Raw genomic sequence first — 13676 nt, 5'->3', positions numbered from 1 at the left:
TGTCATCTCCTGTGCAGGACTCACTGCTGCTCGTTTATCAAGCCTTTTATGCAAGCCTTTCATAAATCTCATCTTTATTTTGCACCTTGCACTTTCTACTATTTCTTTTAAACTCGGACATGCATACAAACTGTGCTGTTGTGCTTTCTAGGTTTAGCCACACATGGCGCCACAGTTTTTGTTCAAAAGAACAGATAAACGGTATGTGCCAAAAATCATCTGTGTTGGATAATCTTAATTTTTTACAGATCATAAGTTACTCACTAACTCCATTTATTGAAGTATTTCTTAAAGCGATAAATTATTAAATCTAGTAGTGGTGCAAAATTAAGAGTCACTTCCATTGGTTTCTTTTTGTATTTCTTCAAATGTATTTAAATCAGAAATAGTCGATGGAAAATAAACTACAGTTCATACAGGAACTTCTTATAGGAAAGGTTCGATAAGCATGGATTTATGGCTCCAATATGAGATTTTGGTAAATGAGACTGATTCTGTGGTATTTAAGCAATCTAGAAAGACTGCCTGAGAGGAAAATTTGAATAAAAAAAATGGAAAAGAAAGAAATCATTATAAAATATATCTTCTGCTGAATTTACTTGTTGGTGACCAGCATTGTGTGCAATTTTGTTTTCTGTGGCTAATAACTTATTTTTAAGCAGTTACGAGCACGGTTGCGCCAGTAACTTGATCAGTTGTTGCTAGGTAACCAAGAGTCAGAGAGTGAGTTACTAGGTAACCAAAGAGTGATTTTGACCCTTTGCACGTGATGTCACACTACTCAGAACTCCACCCGCTCTGCCATGACAGACATCAAAGACATGAATATGGTCCCACCACTACAATTTAGCTGAGCTTTCCTGGGTTTTATTTTGGTCATTATGGTTTCACTTAGTGTTGATGTGTGTGTGACAGGTGAGTGTATCGGACATTTATAGAAATACGCAACAAACCGTATCAGTTCATGCAACATTTAATAGCCAAATACGATTCCATATATTACGGGACGAGTGGCAATCCCAAGCCCTCATGTTAACATTAGCTTTGTATCTAAAATACAAGGCATTTTACATAATTTCATATTTATTATCTATGTTTATCATGCTCAATGGATTAAGTCACTGTAAATTAACATGCTGGTGACATCACGCATGTTACCGACAGCATTTATGCATTTTGTATCATTTTAACTTGTATACTAATTATAGCATACTGAATGATATTAGCATACTGAATGACATCTGTGATGTGTCATCACACATCACAGGTGACATCACAGTGACTCCTGTGATGTCACCAGCATGTTTAATTACATTGACCTAATGCAGTCAGTATGGTAAATATTGCTACTATATCAGTGACATCAGTAACACCTGATGTAACACTGACATCAGTGTGATGTCACTGACGTCAGTGTGATGTCACCGACATCACAGGTGCTGACATCAGTAGCACCTGTGACATCAGTAACACCTGATGTAACACTGACATCAGTGTGATGTAACACTGACATCAGTGTGATGTAACACTGACATCACAGGTGCTGACATCTGTAGCCCCTGTGACATCGGTAACACCTGTGATGTCACTGACATCAGTAGCACCTGTGATGTCACCAGCATGTTTACTTAGATTGACCTAATCCAGTCAGTATGGGAAATATTGCTAATAAATATGAAATTATGTGAAATGCTTATGTTAGGTACAAGGCTAATGTTAGCATGATGGCTATCAATAGCATATTGAGTCACTAGCATGTTGATACTACTAGTGACTCAATATGCTTATGATTGCCATCATGCTAGTATTAGCCTTAAATCTAAAATAAGCATTTTACATAATTTCATATTTACTAGCAATATTTATCATACTTAATGGAATAAGTCAATGTAAATTAACATGTTGGTGACATCACAGGTGCTACTGATGTCACTTAAGCTAAGTTTATTATGTTGAATAATTTAAATTTATACACTAATGTTGGCGAACTAAATTGTTAGTTCACTGACTTTGTGCTTGTCAACATTCTAGCGATAACCCTCAATATGCTAATGATAGCCATAATGCTAATGTTAGCATGGGTAAAAGCCTGGCCACCAGGCGCTCGCCAGTGTGTCCCATCTCCAGGCATGGCTCTAGAGTGGGGGCCCCGGTGACCCACGCCCCAGAAAGGGAACACTAAGTCCATTGCTCTAACTCATCAGAAGGGATCTTTGGGCTGCACTTAGTCTGGTTCCTCACCTAGGACCTGTCTGCCTGGGGTGACCCTACCAGGGGCATAAAACGCCAGACAGCATAGCTCCTGGGATCACTGGGACACTCAAACCCCTCCACCACGATAAGGTGGCAGCCCATGGAGAGGACCTAACTACCTAACTACTAAAGAACCATTTTACAACCAACTAACTACTAAAGAGCCATTTTACAACCAACTAACTACTAAAGAAGCCATTTTACAACCAACTAACTACTAAACAAGCCATTTTACATCCAACTAACTACTAAACAAGCAAGTTTAAAATGACCCAAGTACTAAAACTTTTAAAAAGACCTACAGTGGATATAAAAAGTCTACACACCAAATATAAAATAAAAAAAACGTACAATACTTTATTGCAGCACCTTTGGCTTTTATTACAGCACTCAGTCTTTTTGAGTAAGAACCTTGATAGGTTCTATCTGGACTACAGTATGTCCAGATAGAACAAATGTGTGGTACATTTTGATGTCGGGATATTTGCTCACTCTTCTTTGTAAAACTGCTCCAAATCTGATAGATTGCGTGGGCATCTCCTGTGCACAGCCCTCTTCAGATCACCCCATAGGTGTTTGATGGGATTCAGGTCTGGACTCTGGCTGGGCCATTCCACAGCCTTAATCTTATTCCGGTGAAGCCATTCTTTTGTTGATTTAGACGTGTCTTTTAGGTCGTTGTCCTGCTTAAAGATGAAGTTCTAGCAGAAGGCCAAAGGCTTTGTGCCAACACTGACTGATATTTGGAACTGTTCATAATTCCGTCCACCCTGAATAAGGGTGGTTTAAATTTAATTCCTGTAAAGCACTTTGAATTGCCTTGTTGCTGAAAATGTGCTATACATAAACTTACCTTACCTTACCTTACCTTGCCTTACCTTACCTTAAGGCTCCGGTTCCAGCTGAAGCAAAACAGCCCCAAAGCATGATGCTACCACCACCATGCTTAACTGTAGGTATGGGGTTCTTTTGGTGAGGGGCAGTGTTTTTTTTGCCCCAAATATACCTTTTGGAATTGTGTCCAAAACGTTCAACCTTGGTTTCATCAGGCCATAACACATTTTTCCACATGTGTTTGGGAGATTTCAGATGTCTTCGCAAAATTTAGCCGGGCTTTGAAGATTTTTTTTTGAGATATAAGGCTTCTGTCTTGCCACCCTACCCCATAGCCCAGACATATGAAGAAGACAGAGATTGTTGTCACGTACTGTAGTCCAGCCAGTACTTGCCAGAAATTCTTGCAGCTCCTTCAGTGTTGCTGTCGGTCTCTCTTCAGCCTCCCTCACCAGTTTTCTTCTTGTCTTATCAATTTTGGACGGACGTCCTGTTCTTGGTAATGTCACGATTGTGCCATGTTTTCTCCACTTGATGATGACAATCTTCACATTGTTCCATGGCAATACTTAATGAATTGGAAATTCTTCTGTAGCCTTCACCTGACTGATATCTTTGAATAACGAGATCCATTTGATCCTGTGGCAGCTCTTTGCAGGTTGATATAAAAGTCTGTGTGTAGTTTTTATATCCACTGTAACTACTAGGCAAACAATTGTAGAATGACCTAACTACTAAGCAATTTAAAAAGACCTAACTAACTCCTAAGCAATTTAAAAACCTATCTAACTACTAAGCAAACAACTATAAAAAACACCTAACTACTAAGCAAACAACTATAAAACACAACTAACTACTAAGCAAACAACTATAAAAAACACCTAACTACTAAGCAAACAACTATAAAAAACAACTAACTACTAAGCAAACAACTATAAAAAACACCTAACTACTAAGCAAACAACTATAAAAAACAACTAACTCCTAAGCAAACAATTATAAAAAACACCTAACTACTAAGCAAACAACTATAAAAAACAACTAACTCCTACGCAATTTAAAAAGACCTAACTAACTCCTAAGCAAACAATTGTAAAATGGCCTAACTAACAACTACGAAAAAAAATTAAAATGACTCAACTGGACAAATGAACGGTTCCACAGGTGTGATCTCATCAAACCTGGGCTCTGGCTCGAAATCCTCTTTCTGAAGAGGATAAACGAAGGCCTCCCTGGGTATGATGTTATACCTTGGCTCCAGTTCAAATTCCTGAGAGTCTATGGCTGACGGGATCTCAGGATAATTTTCTAGATCTATGACGTCTGACACATTATCTGAAGGAACGTAGGCCTCCTCAGGAACCAAGGTTGCCGTAGTTCTGTTGGCCACGGTGTGAGAGGTCTCTGGGATTTCCGGTAGGTTCACTGGAGCAACCCTAGATGAATGTTTCCGAGTGAACTTGGTGAAAAAACCCTGGATCCTCCCTTTCAGACGTTTGAGCATAGATGTTGGCTCAACTGGGCGGACCACGACTTTCTTCGGTTCCTTACTAGATGCATGCAGTCTGACAAAAAGATCCTTAATCATCACTTTGATCTCGTCAACCATATCGCTGATCAGCTGATCAGCGTGATTTCTGTCGTCAGAGTCAGAGTCTACGTTGGAATTGACTCTATCCACCACATATTTGACAATAAGATGGTTTAAATTGTCAGTGTGCTCTGTTCGGACTTCTCCTTTAACCTTGATGACCTTGGCGAAGGCCTCAGGCACCTTGTTGCCAACGATGGATTTTATGGCTTCAGCGGTGCGGCAGTCCTTTGGAAGACTAACTTGAGCGTTGGATGTAAAAAGCTCTAGGATGTCTTCTAAAATCCTCATCAGAACGCAGGTGGTGGTGCGAGCGGGATCTCCAGTTGCCAAACGCATCCACTCCATCCAGGTTAAGTTCAAGAAAAGTGGATGAACTATAAACCTTAGGATATTGACAGTGACGATTTGGGTCAATCCGCTATCCATAATAACTGTAGACTCAATTAATTAGAGGAAAAGCTTAAAGTTTTCTGCTTTAACGCAAGATGAACTGTAACTTATCCAGGCTCTGCGACAAAGGACTGCAAAGTGAGGGTTTGAGAAGAAAAAAGTGCAGATAAAGACCCTGACGTCTATGACGTCCATTCACACGTCATAGGCACCAAACCCGTCGAATTCTATGTTCTCACGTAATAAGTCACGTTTCCTAAACTTGTGTTAAAAGCTGTGCCCGAATTCAGGGTCTTCATCCGGGTCCTTCGCAGACCGCGAATATCGAGGACCGGAAAAGAGAAGCTGTTAAATTATACAGTTCTAGCCTTGGCAAAAACGACCTATGCGCTCCTTTAAAGCTGGTTAAAAAAATAAAAAACAGACATGTGGTAGCTTAATATTTCTTTTATTCAGATTGTTTTGCTGTAAAAATGCTCACAGGACGCTGCACGGTCGGCTGCAGAAACGGATAAGGTTGAAAAACGAATTTGTAATTTTATTGCGTAACCTTCAACGAGGAGCAAAGGATAGCAGCTGTCAAGCATAACGACTGGCAGCCATCGGTGTTACCAGGGATTTGTAGTGAACAGTTTTTATCAAGACAGAAGACTAACGTTCATATACTTTATAAGTAAGTATGATTAGAAACATATTGCTTTACGGAAAAACTATATCCGGATAGCCATAAGGATAATGCTGCACCGTCATGTAGCCTAGCATGTATGGAAAAAACTGGTTAGCATCTCGTCTTTTGTACGTTTTGTTGGAGTTCGTTCATTTTGTTTCTATGCTCCACCAGTTTCAGGACCCAACCAGAACCCCTGAGTGTAAATTACCTTGAGAAATAATGAGATTTGCTTGTATAAAAGCAGGCTTTAATGCAGAAAAATGATCAAATGTTACAAGCCACACATGTCATATAAATGGATCAGATACAGAGTTACATTCACCGTCCAGCATATGTATGTGTATCCTAGCTATATGGCATACCGCTCCGTCTGGCTGTAACGTTTAAGAGTGCAGGACTGTTAATGTGCTCAACAAATAAACGCATGTTTTCTATTCTGATAGTAGGGGTACTGAAGAATTGGGGATCAGAGAAAGTTGGTGGTCATTAGGTCGAGTTTGTTAAGAATTCATTGTTTTAAAACCAGTCAAGTTTATAACTTATTACTAAAATGTGTATTGTGAGAAAAAAAAAAAACCTCACAAAGAGTTGCGTTTACACGTTTGTGTCCAAAGTAAAAGCATATTTCTTCTGTTTAGAAAAGCTGGGTATTCATTGTGTTTTATATCTTCAGTAATTGCCTGTGTGTGACCGCACATCCTGTACGTCCCCTCTCCCGCACCGGGCTGCGTGTTCACGCATGTACACGCGTTCAGTGTCATCCGTGAACACGCAGTCAGGTGTCGCACCTCTATCACGCTGCTGGCGACGCCCTCGTGGATAGGCTGCAGTCACTAACCGTGTTTTTCTTATTTATTAATTTATCGGTCTCGTGGAGATGTAATGTAAAGGAACGTGTGACGTAGCTCGAGGACTCCAACGTTTGTGGAGGAAAATAACGTCCAGCGCGCGAGGGGAGGAGAAGAAGCCAGGCGCTGCTACTGACTGTGTGTCGCTGGAGGAGAGTGGCTGAAATACAGTTTTGGTCGTTGTGTTTACGCCTGGACATGAGTGGAATTTATGGAGAAGACGCGTTTGAGCGGAGTAAGCGGTGCCATGTATCTTAAAAGTGCATGAAGTGTTTTAATTCAGATCTCCGCACCGTAGCCCACCCACCCCGGCCAGCCAGCCAGCCAGCCAGCCAGTCAGTCTCTCTCCCTTCCTTCCTGGATGTAAAAGCAGCGACGCTTCACTATCATCCAGCCACTTGTGACCGGACGCTTTGGACCTCCATTTCAGGTGAGTTTGTTCGCAATGTCAAGCTAAATAACTTCTGCCGGTTCATTTGTGGAATGACAAGCGGCTAGCCGCTTCCGTTACCCGTGTTTGATGATGTAGCAACGGTGCAGTAGAGGACTTAACACACCAGATGTCTCATCTTGTCTGGGTTTTAGTTTCGGGAGTTTGGTGGCTTTTTTTCTCCAGAAACCTAAGAGCTTTTTGACTCGTTAAAGAATGTGAATAATGCGGGGCTTTACTAAAATAGTCCACCAGTTAGCCAGAGAGGAAGCCTGGAGCGCGGTGATAACGTTACCCAACGTGAGTAATTAACGTCTGTCTCCTTTTTCAGATATTTATTATTTCATCCCACCCTTTTGGTGATAAAATAAGATTTATAAGAGAACGTGGATTGTGGTTTAAATCAGAACGTGGAACTCAGTTCTCTGTGGCTGGAGGATGCTGCGGCAGCCCCTCGCATGTCGCCGCGGGGTGTGGTTGGCAGGCAAGTCGGACAAGCACCGACTCCCCTACAGCAACCCACTGCCCTTTAATCTGCTGTTTGACTTCCCATTAGGGGTCTGGCCACATCACATTAGGGCCACCTCTAACACATCCCAGCATAGTCCTTTACCAGCTTTCTCTATTGCTGTCATATTAGGAGCTCTGGGCTTTGTAAATCAGCCCTGTTTGATCAGAAAGCATGATGTATCCTCTACTTTGAGTTATCTCATTTTTCTATCGAACACAATTTCCTGTTAATTATCAAGTAGTCTTTACTCCTCACACAGCCCCTTTATGCTAATTTCTTCTGGACATATTTTTTTCCAATTTATCCCTAACTCACAATTCCTTATTCACTGACAAACTGTATAGTGCCATAATAAGCCTGTGAACTATTACTCTCATGTGTTTATTACCCTCTCTTTGGAACATCTCTCTCCACCTTCAATATAAAAAGTTTGTCACTACTGCACTGGAATGTCCTGCAGGAGGTGTAATTATTATTGCAAAGACGCATGCACATGTGCTCATGCATGCAAAAGCAAACCCTTGCATACACATTGTCTACTTGCTGAAGCTACACCCAGTCTTTCCTGCAGTGAAAGAGAATAATCTCATCAGGGACTGGGTAATAAAATTAACATCCAAAGATGTCTAATTCATGTTTGGCTTCACCAGGGATTGGGGTCACCTAGTGACTGAGCTGTGGTACTTTTCAGTTTCCAACAATCAGCCCTACCATGGCCTGAGTCTCTAGACTGCTGACTGTGTATGTGTGGTCTGTGGAGGGATGTCTGGAGAGACGCCAGACCTGTCCTGTTACTCTTACAATCTGCTGATGTTACTGCAGTGTGAAATGTGTGACAGTGTGTAACCCCCCACCCCCCAACCCCTCCAGCTTGGTAGCAAATGTGTGATATGAATAAAAACATGGTCAGTGGAATCAGCTTATCCGTTTAATCTAAGTTGAAGTTTAACCCTAGCAGAGATGTGAAGTCTTTACTAGAGCTCATATTTGCCTGTGAGGCTGTTGGACATTTTTACTTTTTCATTGAAGTTTAGTTAATGTTTGACAGTTGGTAGTTCTGTGTGGTCTTTCTGGCTTTGAGAAGAACCATCTGTTAATGTACAATGAGCATGTTTTAAGCCTACATTGGTTTGCCCAGAAAGTTAATCTGTCTAAATTCACAAACTAACTTTTAAAATGCTTTGTTACTTTAATTATTATTTTGCTTATTATTATAATAACACAAAAACACACACACATTGCTTCTTCCTGGGAGGAGGCTCTGACTTTGCCTGGGAAGGAAAATGAGATCTGTTGGAGTTCAGGTGGCGCCCGTGAAGACATTTCTAACTCTGGTACCATCAGCCATTTTTATAGTGTTGGAGCAGCAGCTGATCTACAGCTGAGAGGAAGTGGGTAGATCAGCTCATCAGAAAGGCCAGCTCTGTTCTAGTACGCCCCCTCGACCCACTGCAGTTGGTGGGAGACAGAAGGAATCTGGCTGAAACAACATTACTGATGGACAAAGTTTTCCACTCAAAGCTTGAAGCTGTTGCTCAACTGAGAGCTCCTTCAGTGATGGACTTCTGCATCCTAGGTGCAACAAGGAAGGTTATCGCAGCTCCTTCCTCCCAGCGGCTGTAAAACTTTATAACTGCAACAGTTTCCAACAATCTCAATCTCAAGTATTTATATCCCTGCTATCTGCAATTCATTCATTTCAAATAACAGCCACTCATGCACATCTCATACATTTTTCTTTCTCTAAATTACAGTATTCAAATGCATGATATGTGTACAGTATTATTTTTGTCCTAACCTTTAATGTATTTTTTTTTATCTTTTATGTAAACTTCCATGAAAAAACAGATTTTTCTTTTCTGTATTAAATGAGATAAAATTATCCCCCCATATTTAAATTTTTTAGTTCAGGAACATATGCTTTGAGTTAAAACTAATACCCTGGTCAAGAAACCTGCAGATTATTTTCTCTTTTATTTGTTATGATCCTTGGAACAAAACGGCAAGTGGCCACTCAGACCACCAAGAGAAATTGATAGTTGTATCCACCAGGAAAAGCTTCAATGGTTGATCTCTAATTATGATTAGCATTTTGTATTATTATTTTGTGCAGTGGTTGAAGAAAAACAGTCTAACAAAACAATCTAAGGTTTTAAAATGGACAGACTATCAATTGAGAAAATTACCAGCAGACTGAAACAGTTAGAAGCGATGTGATGAGATTGTAAATATCTGGCAAACATCCATGAAGAAAGAAATGTTGATGGGCATATGGTAGGCAGACAGACTTGTTTTCCCCCACAGGCCTCAGGTTTCACGTGATCAACTGTTTCCAGCTGTTTGAAGTGGTTACTTTACATAGTGATGTTAAACATATCAAACCTTGGATGTAGAGAAAAAAAAAACAGTTTGCTATTTCTAAAAAAAAAAACAACAGCAAATGTTTGAATATCCTGCATTTACTGTAAGTTATTAAACTTAAGTGTAATAATAAGGCAGAACTTTTTTTTTATTTTTGTAAAACTTATGTTGTGTTTTTATACTTTATACTGTCAGATTTAGGTCAAGATTACAGCATGAGTCTGTGGAACAAGCTGAAGCTGTATTTTTAATCATCTGCTTGCCATCCTATTTGCATTAATTTGTCTGGAATCATTTATGTCTCAAACCTCAAGTTGTTCCAACATCACAGTCCGTAGGGGTTTATTATCACCTCCATAAACGTGCTACTGCAGTTGCAATAAAGCAGTTTAGCTGCAGTGATGTTGGACCTGGTTGTCTGGGTGGCACATTAATTGCTTTTAGCGAGTAAATTTTTTATTCATTAAATTTGGCCTGTTGCAAAATAATATGTTGATGCTGGTACAGCCTCAGAATGTGGAAGGATAATGAATCTTGTCCTTATTGAAAGGTTTACTTCCACTCTCCGTCTTGTTCCAGAATGTAAACTTGACTCTACATGAACAGAATGAGGTAGTTCAAGGTTTTTGACCAAAGTTGACAGTTGTTTGCTTCTGTGAACATTAAAGGTGCTTGTTAGCTTCACAGTGCCCCTATAAAAAGTTCCAGTCGCCCGTATGACATTCCTGGTTTTCAATAAACTGTAATCTTTGAAAAGTAGTACCCATTTGCCATCTTGGGAGCGTGGTTACATGGCAACTTACACAAACTGCGAGTGCCATAAAGTGCTGTAAAAAAAAGTGTTTTCCCTCTTGCAGATTTCTTCTGGTTTTTTTTTCTATTTTGTTTCACTTTAGTTATTTATATTCTCACTTCATATACAATCTGTAGCAAAATCTGTATGTTCTTATAATTGGTTGTGTCAGTCTTGGCAGCAACACCTGACTCAAATCTCAAATATTGTAAAACCTGGCAGTGAGTCTTGTACATTGCTGTAAAAAATGTTGGTTTGGTATTTTTTAAAATTAATTGTTTTAATTCAAGCCTCAGAGGCTTGGCTTTTAATGCATTAATTATATGTTAACGGTTACATCGATGCATCTTTAATCATACTTGAGTCTGAACTTTGACTAGGCCACTCATAAACCTTCAGAATATATATATATTTTTTAAAGAAATTCAGAGGTGGACTTGGTGGTGTTCTCTGGGTCATTGTCCTGCTGCTTAACCAAAATATGTCTCAGCTTAATTTCACCAAAGAATGGCCGGACTCCTTCAGGTTTTTCTGGTAGAGAGCAGAAGTCTAGGTTTCTTCAGTTATAGCCATCACACTACCGCCATGTTTGGCTGATGTTAGTTTTCTGAAATTCTGTTAGATTTACATCATGCTAGCTTTCCACAGAATATTGTATAAAAAGTCATCCAGATGTTTTTTTTTTTTGTCAAATACGAGATGACTTTGGGGTTCTGGATTTTGTCGTGGAACTCACCCATGATATTTCAACCATGGACACTGAGCTTTACTGAAAGAAGCGAGCCCGGCAGCACTTTAGAGAGCACATTAGACTCGTTGATGTGCTAGTTGTAATTTTATTAGACCAAAGCTTCTGGCAATGTTCAGCACTGTTCCATCTGCTCTCCATTTGTAGATAAAAGCTCTCACTGTCGTCTTACTTAAGTACCAAAACCTTCATAACGACTTTCTTACCTTTTCCAGAATAACAAATGTCAGCAATTTTTTATCTGTTCTTTTTTTTAAGCAGGGTGTTGTTTCTTTTTGAGATCTTTTGGCCTACTTCATGTTGTCAGACAGGTTCTATTTCAATAATATTTGGCAGGAATCAGGTCTGAGTATTTCTGGTGAAATTAGATTTAAAAAATGTGGTTAATTACAGTTAATTGATTATTTAACAAGGGAATTGATTAGATTTTCACATAGTACATTAGAGGTACCGGACTATCTTTGATGTTAAAATGTCTTTGAAACATTTATGTGTGACAACAAAGCAAAAACAATATTTTTTTTAGCAACACTTTGTCTGTTAATGTGTACTCATTCTACACACACTTTAGTTATAGGAAAAGTGAACTAGTTTAGGCCATATGTACAACAACAAAAAAATAATTTTTTTCTCTGTGACTGCCATAGACTTGAATCCAAACTTCTCTAAATCTGTAACAACTAATGATGACATTATAGTGTTGAAGATGAGGAAAGTGACATCTGTTATAGCAGTGTGCGCGTGTATGAGAGTCTGGACACTTCAGCTCGCAAAAACTTAAACAGAAAGAAAGCATGGAAAAGTGTTTAATATGCATTTGGCTTCTGAGGAAGACTTTCATCTAGACGCAAGTAGGATTTAAATTTACACTTCATCCGTTACGCCCCACAGCCATTTCTTCCCGGGTGCACCTGGTCTTTCCCAATGACACAGGCAAGCATAGACATGTCAGAAATGGTGGCAAGCTTACGCACACTACTTACATGTGCGATCATATTCCTTTTGCATGTGATTGCTATTCAGTTCAGTTCTATACAGCATTTGTTCTTAATGTGAATCAGCAGTGAGAGGTTTTGGTGATAGTGTGAATGTGTGTCAGCTGTGTTGATCCCTGGTTGGTCAGTTAAAAGCTGAAAGAAAGCATGTTTGTGTTCACTGCTCTCTCCGTGTGAATGATTTTTTCTCTCTCCAGGTTTGTGAATCAAAGTGAGATCCGAAATTTCGGCATGCTAGTAAAGCGGGTCGGAGTGATGCAGCAAGCTTGTATGAAATAGGAGGATAGAGAGGAAGATGGGTAAGGTTGGTTGAGGGATACGTTTATTTTCCTTCAAATTTTTATGTTCTCCATTTCTCTTATTGATGAACCTTAGGATGTCTTTCGTTCTATCACTCTTCTATCTTTACCTTTTATCTCATGTGAGTGGCTTGCGTAAATTCAGCTTCCATGCTCGCTGCAATCAATTCATCGCCCTCAGCCGAGATCGACTGAAAGATGAAACGCAAATCATGTGTTTATGTAGGGAATCATGTACAACCTCCATGCAGTTTTTTTTATTATCCATCAATAGATTCCTCCTTCCCATCATCCTTTGCTTTTGAGAAAATGGGAGTTTTTGAGAGCAAGAGTTGCCTTGGTAACAATTTCTGCCATCTGTGTATGTTGTAAGGCAGCTTGGCAAATGTGTGTCGAAATAGACGGAAGCGTCTCGAGTCTAAATGCTTCAGCTCTCTCCTTGTTACATTATTTATTAAATAAGTCAGCAGAAAGACTCAAGGGTTACTGGGTTACAGACGATGTTGGAGCTGCCCACTTTCGGCTCAACTGATTTGTGTCAGTGCAGCAACACATGTATGACAAACTGTGCAGGAGAAATGGACGCCCTGAGCTGGAAACAAGGAGTGGATAAGTAATTATTAATTTAAATCCCTCTGTATTTGCTTAGGCTTATGTGCCTTGGTTACTTTTTCCCAGCTCAGACAAAGACAAAATTAGGTAAATATTTTCAAAATTCATTTATTTCCTTCTAAAAATATCAGCAATCATGTTGTTAGCTTTCTTAGTCAAGTTGATGTCATGGTTTCTGAGAGCTCATTATGGTGGGAAAGCAAGAGGTGGAGACAAATCTTGTAGTGTTCTAATGGATTCAGTAGAGGATTGGATGTCAGGGAGCTTCTGAATTCAGCTGATTAAAAAAGGAAATGTTATATTTTTAAAGCTTTATCAGGATATTACTCATGAAAGAA

At 39.6% G+C, this 13676-nt stretch overlaps 1 protein-coding gene across 7 annotated transcripts in view; it reads left to right on the top strand.

The window, feature by feature from the left end:
* Positions 1-6470: 6470 nt before the first annotated feature.
* The window catches only part of jakmip1 (janus kinase and microtubule interacting protein 1), a 40741-nt gene continuing 33535 nt past the window's right edge, over positions 6471-13676 (top strand). For 2 of the 7 annotated variants that reach the window (XR_014089244.1, XM_081611505.1), the window contains exon 1: positions 6474-7019. The gene's annotated coding sequence lies outside the window, so the exon portion shown is untranslated. Of the gene's footprint in view, positions 7020-7297; positions 7320-12624; positions 12732-13676 lie in introns of those variants that run through there. The other 5 variants (XR_014089241.1, XR_014089242.1, XR_014089240.1 and 2 more) reach the window with 5 other exon arrangements.

The sequence above is a fragment of the Poecilia reticulata genome, chromosome 10 (genome assembly GCF_904066995.2).
Source record: "Poecilia reticulata chromosome 10, P_reticulata-male-v2, whole genome shotgun sequence".
Taxonomy (NCBI): domain Eukaryota; kingdom Metazoa; phylum Chordata; class Actinopteri; order Cyprinodontiformes; family Poeciliidae; genus Poecilia; species Poecilia reticulata.
The sequence above is the reverse complement of the archived record's forward strand: the minus strand, read 5'-3'. Positions and strand labels throughout refer to the sequence as shown.